Below are 11122 nucleotides of genomic sequence, written 5' to 3' on the forward strand. Positions count from 1 at the left end.
AGATGACAAGACATCCATTTACTCATTCCTTCTATAATTCAGCATTGAGTACCTGCTATGTGCAAGGCACTATTCTAAGTGATGAGGATACAGCAGGGAACATAACAGATCAAAAATCTCTGCCTGTCTGAAGTTTACATTCAAGTAGGAGAGAAGCAAAACATATTGTATATTATATAGTGGTTAGTACTAAGGAGAAAAAAAGCAGGTAGCAGTTGAGTACAGCCCGAAGAAGATAGAGAGTAAGCCTTGTAGATGTCTATGGAAAGAGCCTTCTAGGTTAAGGGGAATGTGTACCTGGAGGGTCTGAGGAAGCGGGAAGAGGAGCCCCTTGTGATGAGAGTAGAGGGAGGGAGAGAGGGAAGAGGTAACAGAAGATGCTGTGACAGAAATGGGGGGATAAAAAGATTGAGGGGAGGGTTCATAGGCCCTTACAAAGAATGGCTTTTACTCTGAGTAAGGAAGTTGGAAGGTTTGAAGCAGAGGAGGGACAGAGCCGACTGCTCTGGCCACTGCATTAAGAATACAATGCAGGCATGGCGACGGTGGTTAACAGACTCATCACGGTGACCACATCATAAGGCGTACAAGTGTCAGGTTAGCTATGTTATACACCTGAAACCCATACAATACAGTATGCCAACTATACTGTAATTTTAAAAAGCTTTTTTAAAGAATATGTAGTAGAGCCCTGGCTGGCTGCTCAGTTGGTTGGGGCATCACCCCACCAAAAAGTTGTGGGTTCAGCCCCCAGTCAGGGCACGTAGGGGAGGCACCTGATCAATGTTTCTCCCTCACATCATGTTTCTCTCTCTCTCTCTCTCTCTCCTTCTCCCTTCCTCTTGCTCTAAAATCAATAAACATATCCTCAGGTGAGGATTTTTAAGAAAAAGGATAGATTGTCAAAGCAAGAGTAGAGGCAGGGAGGACTGTGAGGAGGCCACTGCACACTGCAGGTGAGGGGTGCTGGTGGCTCGAGCACCTGTCAGACGGTGGTAGTCCGAGTAGTGAGAGGCATTCAGACTCTGGACACATTTTAAGGCAGAGCTAAGACGACTTGCAGGCAGGTCGCATGTAGAATGTGAAACAGTACGGGGAAGTCAATGACGGTTCCAACGATTTGGTCCAGAGCGACCAAAAACATGGTGGTGCTGTTTCCTAGCAGAGGAAAAACAGCAAAGGAAGCAGGTATCAAAGGAAAAGGTCTAGAAGTTACTCTGGACATAAGTTTGAGATGAGTATTGGAAATCCAAGGGAAGTCAAATAGAGAATTGGATATAAAATCTGGCGCTCAAGAGAGAAGTGAAGACTGGAAATACAGATTTGGGGTCAGTAACACACAGACTGAGCTTAAAACCATGGGCAGGGCTAACATCACGGAGAGAACCAGCACTGACACCGAGGGGGCGTGCTCCCAGAACGGGGCCCTAGCACGCTGATGTGGAGAGGTTGAGGCGACGAGGCCGAACCAGCCAAGGAGAGGAGTGTCCGGAGCCACTGCAGAAAATCCAGAGACCGCACCCATAGTCTTTTTCAGCATGAAATAGCACATACTTAAGTAGTGTATTCAAAAATCATTTTACATTATTGTCCTCTGTGTAGAAAACTGTCTGCACCTGGGGCAGTGAGTCGGACAGACCGAAGCCAAGAGAACAGGATGATGTGACGTCACCGGGTCGGCGAGCTGCACCAGGGGATGCCTTCCCATCATCTTTTCTGCTTCCCAGGATGCTGCACGTCAAAGTTTAAAATGTGAAGCATTGGATTTAAAACTAGTTGGAGATATTTCTCTGCATAATTCAGGAGTATAGTCATTATCATTTTCAATGTACATCTATGAAATAATAGCAAAAATAAGTCTAAATTAAATTTAGGTGATTTGAAAATAGGTTTTATATCATTTCCACAATATAGAGGAATCTGAATTTGTGAAAAGGACCTTTTGCTCAAATCTATTACATTTTATGGTTGGATGATGGTTAAACTCTATAGTGAGAACAATTAGGAAAAGTGCTAGGATGCTATGAATATTGTATAAGAAATGCTGTGATTTATTAAGTAATGTTTCCAGCACAATTTTCCAGGTAGCTCATTCAAGGAAATGCAACTAAATTATACTCAGGAGCCCGTGCAGTAGTGGCCCATCACCAACACCACTTGTGAGTGGCAACCTGTGTTTGTAGTTCTACGAGTTTAATATTAGTGAGTTTTTCTAGGTTGAAAGTGAAAGCTGTTCCACAGAGAAATACATCAATATAAAAGAGTTTGACTGGGTTCTCTCCTGAAGCACCTGTGTAATTATTCTGCTAAAAGTAACAACTCACTTTCAGGATATGACTCAACAGCCATTTGCTCTTACTGAAACACACTCCATTCAATAGTGGATGGTGTCGTGATTTCCTTTCAAAGGTTTGAAAAGTTCCCTAAAGGTAAGAAGGTGTGATCAATGTTGATAAAGCGAAAATGAGTAACAAAATTTTCTCTGAAGAGAAAACCTCTTTCTTTAAATAGGAAGGCAAATTGCTCGACAAAGATTTGGGGATGTAAAATATACTCTTTTGCTGTGATGCAACCGGAACTGAAAATTCACTGCAAATCAGGAAAGAAGGTAGCTCCGGCTGTCACCCAGGAGATCTGCGCCCCTCTGCTGGGGGAAAACCATTCCTCCTACATCCAGAGCTTTCTGCATTCCCCAAAGTCTGACCTTTCCTTCAAAGCCCATCTTAGACCCCACACCCCTCCCAAGTGCTGGGTATGCATATGGGTCAGCGAAGTGGTTTCATTGACATTGTTGTTTGTACCTGTTTTGCGTACCTCACCCCACTTTTTTGTAAGCTTCAAATAAGAAGACTCAGGAAAGATTTGAAGATGTAACACTCCCTATAGGAAATGCTGAGCTTTATAATTTTACTCAGTACATGGGGTCCATACAGGGAAATGTAAAAACTGGATGTGCTGTGCTCTGCATTAATCTCTGCGGTTGTTGTGACTTTAATTAACACCATCATCTAGGAGTCTCACCGTAGGGGGGTTGTGCATTCAGCGGCAGTGTGAGCTGTAGTGAACGTTATTGTCACAAGAACCTAGCTGCTTGGCACAGATGACTGTGTGGCTCACAGCTTGTACTTTTGCACGGTTCTCTGTCCTGGATTGGTTACCGCTGTCGCTGGTGAACCAGGCTGATGTCTGTGAGCCTGTTTTTCCAGTGTCTCCTTAATGACTTGTAACAAAGAGCAGCCCTGTTTCCTTTTGGGTACTTGATTGGTGTGTTTGCTGCTGTGCTGTGGCATTTTAAGTATTTCTTCCATTAAATATTACAGTATTTTTCTCCTTCCTTTAACAATTATTCTACTTTATGATCTCAGTATAATGACTGGCAATACAGCACATTCCTTAAGATGATGAATAATAATCATTACAAAAACTCCCTCTGGGTTTCTAAACTAGTAAGTTAAATTAAACTACTGTGTACTTAATTTTCAATCTTAAGATAGATCATTTTTCTAAGATTTGGAATTAACATAGGGAAACTTGCCATAAATGAGGACATTGACATTTAATAACTTAAAAGCATTTACTGCTGTTTATAAAGAAAATATTTCAGTGTTAATTTTTTCTTTTTATTAAAAAAACTAAGCAATTTTCATTTTTGCTAATGACTGCTTTTTGAAATGCTCTTAAAAATGATAGATCAGCCCTGGCTGGTGTGGCTCAGTGGATTGAGTGCCGACCTGTGAACGCCAGTTCGATTCCCAATAAGGACACGTGCCTGGGTTACAGGCCAGGTCCTCATTGGGGGGGCACGTGAAAGACAACCACACTTTGATGTTTTTCTCCCTTGCTTTCTCCCTCCCTTCAGCTGTCTCTAAAACTAAATAAATAAAATCTTTTTAAAAAACTTAAAAAAATGGTAGATCACCAGGACAGCTATAAAATATGACCTACTAACCCACTTTTATTAACACCAGTTAGAATGACTGACCCTGTTTCTCTCAATGATCCCAGGCTTCTGCTGACAATCAAAGTAATAACACAGGGTTTTGCCTTTCATAAATAAAAGGACTCTAGAAAATTATCTCTAGGTTAACAGAGTATTTCTATAAAGTGTTTCGTTAAACATGGCAATAGATTTATTTTTGTTTTTAAAACAACGTACATTTGCAGAATTATTTCTTTGGGGTTACAGCTTTTAAAACCAGGTAATTTACAAAGTTGGAAAACATAATTCAATGTTACATTTTAATGACTGTGCACTAAAAAACATAAGTGAAAAGCAATAGATGAAAAATCCTTTTTCTCCTCTAATTTAAGAAATACTAAGTTCAGATCCACAAGTTATGCAAGACAAGGTACCTTGCATCAGATAGCATATGGTGTTAATGAAATCGTGAGTTCTATGCAATCCCCTTGACTTTATTCACTCTTCAAAACGGCGGTGGCTTTGAATCACTGTTGTCAGCAATGACTAACCCTGACCCATTTAGGAATGCTCATTTCATAACACCCCCATGTTTACGGGGCTGCATGCTGTGTTTGAATACGGTGCAAACAGCAGTAAGTTCTTCCACATTTAGAGACACGCTAGTTGGCATCTGTGATTTAAAAATGAATAGCCTTAATTTTTTAGTAAAGTTAAATAGTTCCTTTACTAATTTCCTTTGGGGAAAGTTTAATCTAAAAAAAAATGAAGTGAGGGCTGAATCTCAAAAATTTCTTGAGTAGGCAAAAAAGTCTTAACCTATTTAATATGCACAGTCCATGGACACACAACAGTGTGGCACAGGCCAGGGAAGGGGGTGGGCTGGGTGGAGGTGGGCAAAGGGGGAAAGTGGGAACATCTGTAATAGTGTCAACAATAAAAAAAATCTTAGCCTATTTAGAAAATAGATCACATACCTTTTTAAATATTAAAAACCCAAATTTTTAAAGGAAAGCAGGATAGCTCTTCAGAGCACAATTAAATTCATTTTAGGCCTCATATGGGACAAATGATAACAAATCAAATCTTTGAGTGTCTTTTTATGTAGGTTATGCATTTGGTAACATGCAAGGTAAAAATAGTGGGAAACATACCTGAATTTTTCTTTGGGAAGTGGACAGTTTATATAGTAAGGCAAATGTGGCATTGATTTTTCTCATCACACTGCCAAAAATGAAGACTTTTTACTAGGTATCAAGTATTACTGATACAGTTCAGATGTATTTTTCTTTCAAATAGAATCCATAGACAACTTAATTGTAACATTATGAAATGATGTTAAATCAAATATGATTTAACCCCTTTGTAGTAAAGAATTAATCTTACCTAAAGAGAAATGTAGTCTTTGCCCTCAACTCCTACAGTGTGATCTCAAAGGCCTTGGAAGGTTCTGCCTGATAAGACAGGCTGGCTTTGTTTACTTGGGGCTCTGGGCCTTACCAAACGTCTAACAATGTCATTCATCATGAGGGCTTTGGGCCACACAGTTACCAACTGGACCTGTAGACTGAAGGGACCTGTGGACTGAAGGGACCTGTGGACTGAAGGGACCTGAAGGTCCAGAAGGAACTGAAGACTAAAGGTCAGCCACAAAGGCAGCCAGCTATGTCTGTGTGACGCAGCCCCAGTAAAATTGTTGGACACCAAGGCTCAAGTGAGTTTCCCCAGTTGGCAATTCTCCACACATATTGTTACGTATTATTGCTGGGAGAATTTAGTGCTGTTTATGACTGCACTGGGAGATGACATCTGGTAGCTCCCATGTGGAACTTTCCTAGACTCTGTCCCATGCATACCTGCCCTTGGCTGACTTTGATCTGTATTTTTCCACTGTAATAAAGCATAGCCATGAATATAGCAGCATTCAGTCAGTTCTCTGAGTCCTTCTAGAGAATTATCAATCAATCTAAGGGTGGTCTTGGAGACCTCCCAAACTTACAGCTGTTAGAAGCAGGGCAGTCTTGAAGATCCCTGACACTTGCAGTTGGTATCAGAAGTAGTGCTGCCTTGAGGACTTCCCCTCCCCAAACTTTATAAAAGTGAGACCTTTTTTTATGCTTAAAAATATTCTTCGGCCCTGGCCGGTGTGGCTCATTTGGTTGGAGTATCATCCCATAACTGAATGGTTGTGGTTTCAATTCCTGGTCAAGGCACATGCCCTGGTTGTGGGTTCAATCTGCAGTCCAGGTACGTGTGATCTCTGGTCCAGGCACATACCGCAGGCAACCAATCTGTGTTTCTCTCTCACACTGATGTTTCTCTCTCTCTCCCTTCCTCTCTCTCTCTAAGAGCAAAGAAAAAATGTCCTTGGATGAGGATAAATATATGTATTTCATGACATTTTGATTGCAGTTTTACTAATGTGACAGTCATTATGGCTATTTCCAAACATTCCAGGTTTCCCCTTCCCAGCATATGGTAAGATTGGATTGTCTCACCCTCTTAAAGATAGGAGTGGCTATTTTGACTAGCTTTGGCCAATGAAATGAGAATGGAATAAATGGTTGGAAGCATAAGATGCAATGCATGTGTGCCACTGTCTCCTTCCCTCCGTTACAGACTGACAACTTTTTATACAGTAACTGTTCCATCGTCTTCAGTCCCAGAATGAAGACAACAGAGAACAGGACTTCTAGCTGGATCGTGAGAGAAATGTAGTATGACTGAGAAACAAACCTTTGTGTGTTTTCAAATCACCAGACTTTGCAGTATGGTACTGCAGCATAGCCTAGACTGTTCTGATTCTAACCATCAGAATCACTATTTTCTCCAAGCATGACATTGACTCCCTGCAAAAGGACTATACAGAGATGATTTATTAAAAAATTATTGGCATAATTTTGTGCTCCTTAGTTTGAAAATCAAGTATATTACCATTATCTAACCTATATTTATTTTAGATATGTCCATAGCTATTAAAATCTAAAATATTTGAACCAGTGATTCCAGTTCTAGGAATAGTCTTCAGTAATATTCACAGAGGTGTACCAAATATGTGATCTTCACTGCATACTTCTGATAGTAAATACTAAAAGTCTACCAACAAGAGAGTAGTTAAAGGACTTGTGATGTTTCCATACAAGGGAAACTTCTCACTCAGCCATTACTAAGTATGAAATCTCTCATTCCAACCAAGATAGGGAAACAGGGACTGAATACACCCTCTGCAGAAACAACCCCCCACCCATAAAGGAAAAAGCATATGAAGCAACAGCTTTTGAGACAGCATAGAAGTCTTATGAATGCCCACATTTCACTGCCTTGAAAGAGTTTTCTGACTGCTATAGAGGAGGGGGGAATCCATTCTGAATTTAATAGATGCTCTTAATTCAGATATTGATGATGTGCCACTAAAACAGTCCTTAGGGGGATACTTATAGCACTAGAAGAAGGTCTCAGATCAATGAATTCCATTCCAACCATGAGAAACTAGAGAAAAATATCAAATTAAACCAAAAGGAAAGAAAATAAAGGAAATAAAAATCAGAGTAGAAATCAATGAGATATCAAACAAACAAACAAAAAAACAATTCAGAAAATCAATAAAACCAAAATCTGGTTCCTGGAAAGAGACCAGTAAAATTGGTAACTTTTAGCCAGACTGGTTAGGTAAAATAGACTGTAGACTCAAATTTACCAATATTAGAAATTAGAAAGGTGACATCATTACAGACATTAAAAAATATTGCCCTGGCTGGCGTAGCTCAGTGGTTTGAATGCAGGCTGCGAACCAAAGCATCACAGGTTCGATTCCCAGTCAGGGCATATGCCTGGGTTGCAGGCCATGGCTGCGAGCAACTGCACATTGATGTTTCTCTCTCTCCCTTTCTCCCTCCCTTTCCTCTCTAAAAATAAATAAAATCTTAAAAAAATACTAAGAGACTATTATGAACAATACTACACCAATCTATTAAAAAACTGAGATGAAAAAGATAAATTTCTTGAAAGACAAATTTTCAAAGCTCATTCAAGAAGAAATAGAAAAACTGAGTAGCCCAAATCCACTAAAGCAATTGAATTTATGATTAAAAACCTTCTCACAAAATAAAATCCAGGTTCAGATGACTTCATTGGTGAATTCTACCAAACATTTAACTAATAGATAATACCATTTTTACATAAGCTTTTCTAGAATATTAAAAAGAAGGAAGCACTTCCCAGCATGTTGTAAGGCCAGTGTTAGTTGATATCAAAATCTCACAAGACTATTGTAATAAAATTACAAACCAATATCACCCATGAACATAGAATCAAAAATTCTAAACAAAGTTTTAGCAAATTGATTTTAACAACAGGTAAAAAAGATAAAAAGTTATGACCAAGTGAGTTCTATCCCAGGAATGCAAAATTAGGCTAGCATTTGAAAAGCAATCAATATAAGTCACCATTTTAACAAACAGGAATAGAACTCTAAGACCATCTCATAGATACAGAAAAGCATTTGACAAAATCTAACATCCACTATTCTAAAAAACAAAACAAAGAAAAAACCTCTTAGCAAAGTAGGAAATAGAGGGGAACTTCTTAAACATGTTTAAAGGCATCTGTGAAAAACCTACAGGTAATAAGATACTGGTTAAACATTGAATGCTTTTGCCCTAAGATCAGGAAGAAGACCAGGGTGTCTGCTCTCACCACTATTATTCAACGTTGCACTATTCAGCGTAAGTACAGTGCAATTAGGCAAGGAAAACAAATAAAAAAGCATTTATGTTGGAAAGGAAGAAGAATAACTGCCTTTATTCACAGATAAAATGATTGTCCACATAGTAAATCCAATGGAATGTACTAGACTCCAAAGGCAGTCCCTAGAACTAATAAATGATTCTATCAAGATTGAAAGATATAATTTCAATATACAAAAATCAATTGTATTTCTATATACTGGCAACAACTAATTAGAAATTAAAATTTGACAACCAACCCTATTTACAATTGTATTTTTAAAATGGTGAAGTGCCTAGGTATGTCTCTGAAAAAAAAATGTTATAACATCTATATGAAAACTCAAAAATTGCTGAGAGCAATAAAAGAAGACCTATATAAATGGAGAGATACATTGCATTGTTGGGTTTGAAAAACCAGTATTTTTGAGATAGGAATTCTCTCGAAATTATTTTCTAGATTCAAGGCAATTTATAGCAAAATCCCAGTACAATTTTTTGTAGGTATTGAAAAATTGAATCTAGCCCTGGCTGGTGTAGCTCAGTGGATTGAGCACGGGCTGCGAACCAAAGCATTGCAGGTTTGATTCCCAGTCAGGGTACATGTCTGGGTTGCAGGCCACGGCCCTTAGCAACCGCACATTGATGTTTCTCTCTCTCTCTCTTTCTCCCTCCCTTCCCTCTCTAAAAATAAATTAATAAAAATCTTTTAAAAAAAGAAAAATTGAATCTAAAATTTATATGAAAATGCAAAGAACATAGAACAGCCAAAACATATTTGAAAAAGAGCAAGTTGAAGGACTAAAATTACTTGATTTTAATAAGTATTATAAAGTTGCAGAAATCAAAACTGTGATGTTGGCATAACAATGGGCAAATACATCAAACAGATAGAATAGAGAGTTTAAAAATAGACAGACCCACACATACACGGACAACTGATTTTCTGCAAAGAAGCAAAGGCAGTTCAGAGGAGAAAAATAATAGTCTCTTCAAAAGCCGTTGATAGAATAATTGGATATAGACATTTACAAAAAAAGTGAACTTTGATTCATACGTTGAACTATATGCAAAAGTTAAATGAATACAAACCTACATATAACATTGAAAATTATAAGCTATATCAGAGAAAATCTTTGTGAATGTGGCTTAGGCAATGATTTCTTCAATTTGACATCAGAATCCATGAAAGAACGCACTGATAAACTGAATCTTGTCAAAAATGAAAACATCTGCTCTTCAAAAGGAGAGTAGAAAAACAAGAAACAGACTGGGAAAAAAAGTAGTTTTAAGTCCTGATAAAAGACTTGTGTCCAGAATATATAAAATATTCCCCAAATTCAATAATGAGAAAACAAATAACCCAACCAAATTTAGGAAAATATGTGAATAAAGGCTGTACCAAAGAAGATGCACAGATGGTAAAGAAGCACATGAAAAAAATGCATTAGGCAAGTGTGAATTAAAACTGCATGTAATACCTCTAGTCACCTATTAGATTAAAACAAGTGAGTGCTGGTGGAAGTGTAAAATAGGCTCTTTGGAAAAGACACTGGCAGTCTTTTTTAGAAGTTAAACATACATCTGTCATATAATGTAGCTATTCCACACCTAGGTATTTATCCAAGAGAAATGAAAGCATATGTCCACACAAAGATATGTACAGATGTTCATAACAGCTTTATTTGTAATGTCCATCATTGGGGAATGTATGAACAAACTGTGGTTTCTCCATACGATTGAATATTACTCAGCAATAAAGAACTATGATACATGCAATGACATGGATGAATCTCAAAACAGTTATGCTCAGTGCAAATAGCCAGACAACAAAGAGTACATACTCTGTGATTCAATTTATATAAAATTCTAGGAAATGAGAACTCAGTTGTAGTGTCAGAGGTTGTTGAAGGAGGGATTGCAAAAGAGGATAAGGAATTTTTTGGAGATAAGCGTATGTTCATTATTTTGAATCCAGTGATGGTTTCAAGGGTGTCAGAACTTACCAAAATTGTATGCTTCAAGTATGTGCAGTTTATTTTGTCAGTCATACCTCAATAAAGTTGTTTGTGTATATACATATGTGTGTATATATGATTCTTGTGTGTCAATATGGAATTAAGTCCATGATGTAGTAAGCGAAAGAGTAAGTTCCAGAACATTACGTATAATTTGACGTCAGATTTTTTAAAACTAATCACTAAGAGTCTTGACATTCTTACCTCTGACTGTATATTTTGTGTGTGTGTAGATCTGATAGTTTACACCACGAATAGTGGTTACCCCAGGGAATGAGATGTGGTACAGGACAGGGAGGTGATATGTACATATTCAACACTGAGCTGTTATCGCTTTTGATATTTAAAAATGTCCTTTCACAGACTGACAGTGATCAGAGGGGATAGATGAGGGCATTTCAGGGGAGAATGGGTAGGGTTTACAGGAACCAATTTAAAGGACACATGGACAAAAACTAGGG

The sequence above is a fragment of the Phyllostomus discolor genome, chromosome 13 (assembly GCF_004126475.2).
Source record: "Phyllostomus discolor isolate MPI-MPIP mPhyDis1 chromosome 13, mPhyDis1.pri.v3, whole genome shotgun sequence".
Taxonomy (NCBI): Eukaryota; Metazoa; Chordata; class Mammalia; order Chiroptera; family Phyllostomidae; genus Phyllostomus; species Phyllostomus discolor.